The following is a 6,000-nucleotide window of genomic DNA, read 5'->3' on the forward strand; positions in this document are numbered from 1 at the left end:
AAGGTACTGAACTGCAGCCTTGAAATAAAGCACATTCTTTTGCACTGGCACATTCACCTCATTTAGCTTTTATTGTCACTGCCTGAGTCCTGATCTTTCATGTTGTTCCCACTCTTTCTGGAGTCTTCCTTCCCTCTTGCCCAGGTATAAAGTGCAGCGTGATGGTGGGAGGACCCTGGGGACCCACGAGGCAATTCAAAACAAGATCTTCATAGACCACTGAATACACCTGAAGTAAGCCCTTTACTTCTTGCCTGAGGTGCTGCATGCAGATTGATGGATAAATGAAAGTTATGAAATACGATGTGCCAGGTTAAGTACTGAGCCGTTTGCTCGTCTGCAGAGCTCAGGCGTTAGGACTTGGCTGGTTACAGGTCCCCTCTGGTAAGGACAATTCAAGTGGGGCCAGGTCAGCGTAAGTAGTCCCTGGTGCATCTCACCTCTGCAAGGCCAGTGGGGAGGGAGTTTGTACTCTGCAGGTCTCAGCCTGGGAACATATGGATCATGTAGGTGTCTGCATTGCATTTTTGCCTTCTGGTGGGGTGTGGAAGAGTCTCAGAGAGTTTCCCTGTCACCTGAGCATTTCCATCACAATCCCTCTCTGCCAGCCTCGCCCTCATTTTCTACACCAGAAATGCTTAATCAAAATAAAGAGGGTCAGGAAAAGAGGAAAGAAACAATAGTAGGGTGGGAAGAAGAGTTAATTAAATTGGATTTCTACTTATTTTGTTGTATAGCACATTTTGAGAGAAAGAAGAACAGAATGAGTTTCTGTAGTTTGTGAAGATCCTGCTTGAAAGGTCAGCTATACAGTAGCCAGCGCAGAGAGGAAGCGGCCAAGCCTTTGGTGAGTCTTGTGTCTGGTCATAAGATGATCGTTGTCTTTCTAAAGACCCTACAGGATTGAAGAACTGCAGGCCTCCTTCAGCGGTGGCCCGGTGCCATATCCCCACCTGACCGTTTGGGCTGTGTCTGTTTTTTGAAGGAATAGTATTTTGCAGTCCAAGGTGGCAAAGTCTGGAGCAGAAGGAAAAGGCAGGCAGCTTCCAGAGCACCCTCAGCTGCTGCCGCCACCAGGAGAGTCCTTGCGGGATTCAGGCCAAGATGTAGTTGGCTGGGGCTCTTCATAGACTAAGACCAAACGAACCTATTATGGATGGCTAATTGGATTCCTCCCTCGGGGAAGGCTGGAGGTATGAGGCACTCAGTTCCCTTTGCTTTTTATCTGTGTGATTTGGGCCCCTTCCTCTTTCAAACTCCTGTGAAAAATCCCTGCCACAGCATCTCAGAAGGGGGTTACTGTGGCAACCTTAACTCTTGCTTTCTTGCTGTGCAGCAGATATTGTTGTGCCGTATTACGAGACAATTTTTGAAGATTGTGGAGCTTTTACAGATCTTCTTGTTCTCCACAGGGAGGAAGAAAAGTTCTGATGGGTGGTAGTGCCTGCCCCAGCAGCTCCATGAAATTCAGAGCTCCTCTTTCAGGTGAAATTACAGCCCTCCTTCATTTTGCTGATCTTTCATCAGGTTTTCTTCCTCTCCCTAACCTCCCAGTGACCTGTTCTCTCAGAAAGCATCTAAGAGGGTTTATAGACCTCCTGTAACTCAGCAGTGACTTTGAAGACTAGGATGTTAAACTGTGATCTTTTTTCCCTGCTGTTTTTCCTCTTAACCTTCCTCTCTGAATTTAGCCATCTTCTCTGGATACTGATTTCCTCTTATGCACAGCTGGCTGTCAGAGTCAAGAGAGACTTTTGGAAGCAGCCTGGAAGTGGAAGTTACTTAGGGTAAGCTTCCTGACAACAGCGTGCTGACTGTTTTTTTGAAGGCATGTTTTGCTGTGAGAACTGTTTTGAACTAAATTAAATTATCTGAGTGTGAAGCAATCTATTGTGAGTGTTGATGGATAGCCCAAGGCTGGGAGTGCTGGTGGAGGTGTAACAACCTCCAAAACTGCTACATGTGTGTGGTTTTATATTCACCTGTAATTGAATGAAGTTTGTTTCTATGCAGTAAAACAAGATGAGGCAAAAGCTCTGAGAAAAGGAGCAAACAGAAAGGTCCTAGTGCACCACTGTTTGGGGGCTGCTTTCTAACAAGACTTGCAAGGCCGAAAGTAGAGAAATTTTGGAGAAGTTACTGTGGCAGCTTTACTTCATGTTATTTGAGGTAACACCTGACATGAAGACTGATAGGCTTAAAAGTGCAGCATCTGTATGCCTGGCGTAGCGATGTGGTGCTGTAAGCATAGGGCTGGGAGCCAGGACACCTGGGTGCTGTATCCTGCTTCTCTGCTGCAACCCTAAGGATGTTACTCACCCTTACGTTTTTATTTTCCTCATGGCTCTTGTCTGCTTCATCTGCTGAGATTTTTGGCTTTTCTCTGCAGATGCTGTCCCTGGTATTAGAACAGCACCTGACACAATGGGGCTTTGCTTCTTATTGAAAGATTTCTTAGGTTCAGTAATGATATCTGATGCTGAAGAGATACCAGCCTTGAGACATCTTGATTTGGGGATGTGTCAAGCTCTGTAATATTATTCCAAAGAGTCACAGCAAAGCAGTTCGTCCCATCCCTGCTTCCAGTTGAAGGAGTCTGGGAACGCAGGATGTAGTCGGGCACCATGTTCTGCATCTAGTGGCCTGCTTTGGACAAATGCGTAGGTCTTAGGATCTCTTACAGGCACTTGGTGTGGATGATTATTCAGGACCACAGCAGGAATCTGGAGGACCGTTAAGTCCATTTCTGAAAAGCCAGTGAACCTGTGGCACTTGCTGGAAGGCGGCAGGTTCAGGTCTGAGTCCTTGCCATGGCAGACTTCAGGTTGGGTGTCCAGCACTTCAAACAAGCATCTTGGGTGCTGCTCTGTTTTCTGCTTTTTTCATAGCAAAAGGCAGAAACATGGAATGACTTCTACAGAAGTGCATTGGGAGCGCAGTGGAAACATTACTTACTTGTGGTTCATGTCTGTGATTCTTTTCCACCAGTCTGTAGAGTCATGTTTCCTTTCTCTTTCAGAGAACAGAGACTGAAGACAAAAAGGACTTGGGAAAACAGGTAAGTCATCAGCATGAATAGTCTAGTGATGCTTTTATCACACGATGGTGAGGTTGAGCCTGTGGTATGGACTCAGTCTCAGACTTAGGTGTGTATAACGTGACTTGAGATCCTAAAGACAAAGCCAGTGCTCCCGTGATCTTGCATTCCTGATGCAGCTTCAATGCCTTTTAATGTCCATGGGAGATCTGGAAATCTGTCAGAAATGCAAGATTGAGCCTTATGTCACTGCAAGTCATTTCCACTAATAATTTAAAATGTCAGGTAGCTGCATGTTTATGTAGGTAATGTATCAAGGTATGTTTCAGTAATGTAGTAAAACATTTTTTGACAGTGTGTGGCGAGGGGGGACTAGCTCTTTGTGCTCTTTGACTAGCTTTGTTTCCTCATGAGGCTATGTATTTCTTACTTTATTTATTCCCCCAGAAATAGAGAAAGCGTTGTCAAATCTGTAAAAGTGCATTGAAATTAAGAGGTGCTATGCAACATTCATCGATCACAAATTTAGTTCATTACTGATTAGCTTGCATTTCAGTACAAATTAATTGATTCAAGACTTATTCATCAGGTAGACCAGGAAAAGGTTTCTTCACTGAAGGCCCCATTGCAGACACTGCAGGCAAGCCCTTGGGAGGCACTAAGTAACTCAGCTGCTGTGGAAGTCACCAAGATACTTCTTTACATCCCACAGGGTCATTGATATTTGGAATTGCTGACTGAAAGTAATGATGGCTAATTCAAGAACACAACACCACAAAGCAGTGCAGAAGCCATGCACGTGCAGCCCATGCATTGCTCAGGACCAAAAAAAGTTCGTGACACTATCTTAAGTAAGTCATTGTCCTAGATTATAAGTTTGAGAACATGAATCACCTTTAACCTGCACTTTCTGTGTTCTTTATCAGATGCCAACATGGATATAGTGCATATTGTTTTGGGTTGATGGACTTTTTATCTGAATTACATTAGGCATTAGAGATCTGCATAGGACGGGAATAGGAATAGGAGGGGGTTTGCCCATCAGATATATTATCTCCTTTTATTAACTAAAGTTAGTGTTCCTTTTGTCTTTGTGTGCCTTAGTATGACTCTGTCTCCTATATACCTTTCTTCTTGCCAAACTTGTAGAAACTTAGTATCTTTTTGAATGTCTCACTTTGTGCTGAATTTAAATTAAACTGGTCAACAAGTTCAGTAATTCCTGGGTGTGGGTGGACAGAGGACACAAACAGTGCCTGCCTTTCCTTAGGAGATGAGACTAATAACAAATTTCATATTTTGTTTCCTGCTCTCAATTAGTAATGTTGCTCATAAAAGAAAATCCGCTTTCTTAAAAATATTGTTTTAGAATTTAGAACACAGTAGCAAGTGTGATTCCCCAAGGCAATTGTTTCCTTCTTATAACTTCTTAAGTATATGTTCCTAGGATGGTACTAAAATGAAGTAGAGAATTCACTCTAGACAAGGTATTAGATGATGTGGAGCATATAATTATTACGGAAATTGCTATAACCAGTACAGATAAGTAGAAAGTTTGTTTCTTGCCTTTGGTAATTTAGGATTCTTTTTTTTTTTCCACTAGATTTTATGAATTAGAGTCAGTTGGAAAAAAAAACAACACCAATTAACCAAAAAAAACCCAAACAACCCAAAAAAGAAAATAACTGTGTGCATTTCTTTTAAAAAAAGGCAATAGAAAAATGATCCCATGGTTTTTCACTTCTTTTTTTTTTTTTTTTTCCTCAGAGCTCTGCATTTGCTCAGTATTGTAATATTTTTCAAAACTGCTGGTCCTGCAAGCTCAGGTAGAGTTTTAAAAAAATAAAGGTTCTGTGCTTCTGTGCCCAGAGCATCCTATGTAACTAGGAAAAACTATTACAAGTGGAAAGAAGTGGAATTTTGGCTCTAGTGCTTCTAGCACTGAAAACATGTATTTTGTTTTATAATTTTTCCTCAGAGCCAAACCTTTTTTTCTGGACCAAATTCTAGTGATTTTTTTATTTGGAAAATATGACCAAGGTTCAGCTCTAGAAACACACTGAGTCCTGGCTACAGCTGTGAAATGAATCTCGAGAATGACAAGGAGGCAAGCTTTTTCCTCACTCTTTTTTTCCAGTGTACTATAGTATGTCTGGTTTCATCCAAAGTCTCTGAAGCCCATGGGAATGTCACTGATGTGGTGTGGTGTGAAACCAACAATTGCATTGTATCAGTGACTCTGTACAATGAACAGATTTGGGGTTTACATCCACTTTTAAATTTCTACCAATTGACAAATCCAGTGTATTCATTTTAATCCCTTCAATACGTAGCCAAAGGCTTTCTTGGAACTGATGGCAAATTTATTAAGACTGGTAGCTGGCCTTTGGTTTTGCATCTGTATTCTCTTTCCTAAAAATAATGGCTTTGTCTATTGATTGCAGGAAGGTTTGATTTTGAGGTTTGGGAACGATAAAATCTGTTGTACGGGAGAGAACGATATTCCTATCTCTGCCTTTGGGGATAATTTGACCTAAAAGCTGTCTGGTTTCTGTTGGAGGGCAGCAATCAGATCAATGGTATTTATTTTTGCTCACTGCAACTTTCAGATATCCTAGTAAAACCCTCTCTGTTTAGACATTTGGCTTTTTCTCATTAACTTGATCAGCTTTGATGCTCTGTTCATCTATTTCTCCCATAAACAGCTCTGTGTCTCATTTTGCTGCCGCCTCTTTTTCATAGGATACAGGCTTATCTACAAATTTCTACTCCTTCCTAGCTTAAATCTCACCTAAAAATTCATTTAAGACTGTCCACGGTAAGCAAAGTAATAACAATCTTTGTGTTAGCTCCTCAGCTGGAAGATTTAATCATGGGCTTAAATTTCTTGGAGCCTAGAGTCAGGTTTGACTCTGGAAAGGTGAAATTGCTCTGCTGAAATGCTCTCTCTTATAGGTAGGCAA

Source organism: Falco rusticolus, chromosome 14 (genome assembly GCF_015220075.1).
Source record: "Falco rusticolus isolate bFalRus1 chromosome 14, bFalRus1.pri, whole genome shotgun sequence".
Taxonomy (NCBI): domain Eukaryota; kingdom Metazoa; phylum Chordata; class Aves; order Falconiformes; family Falconidae; genus Falco; species Falco rusticolus.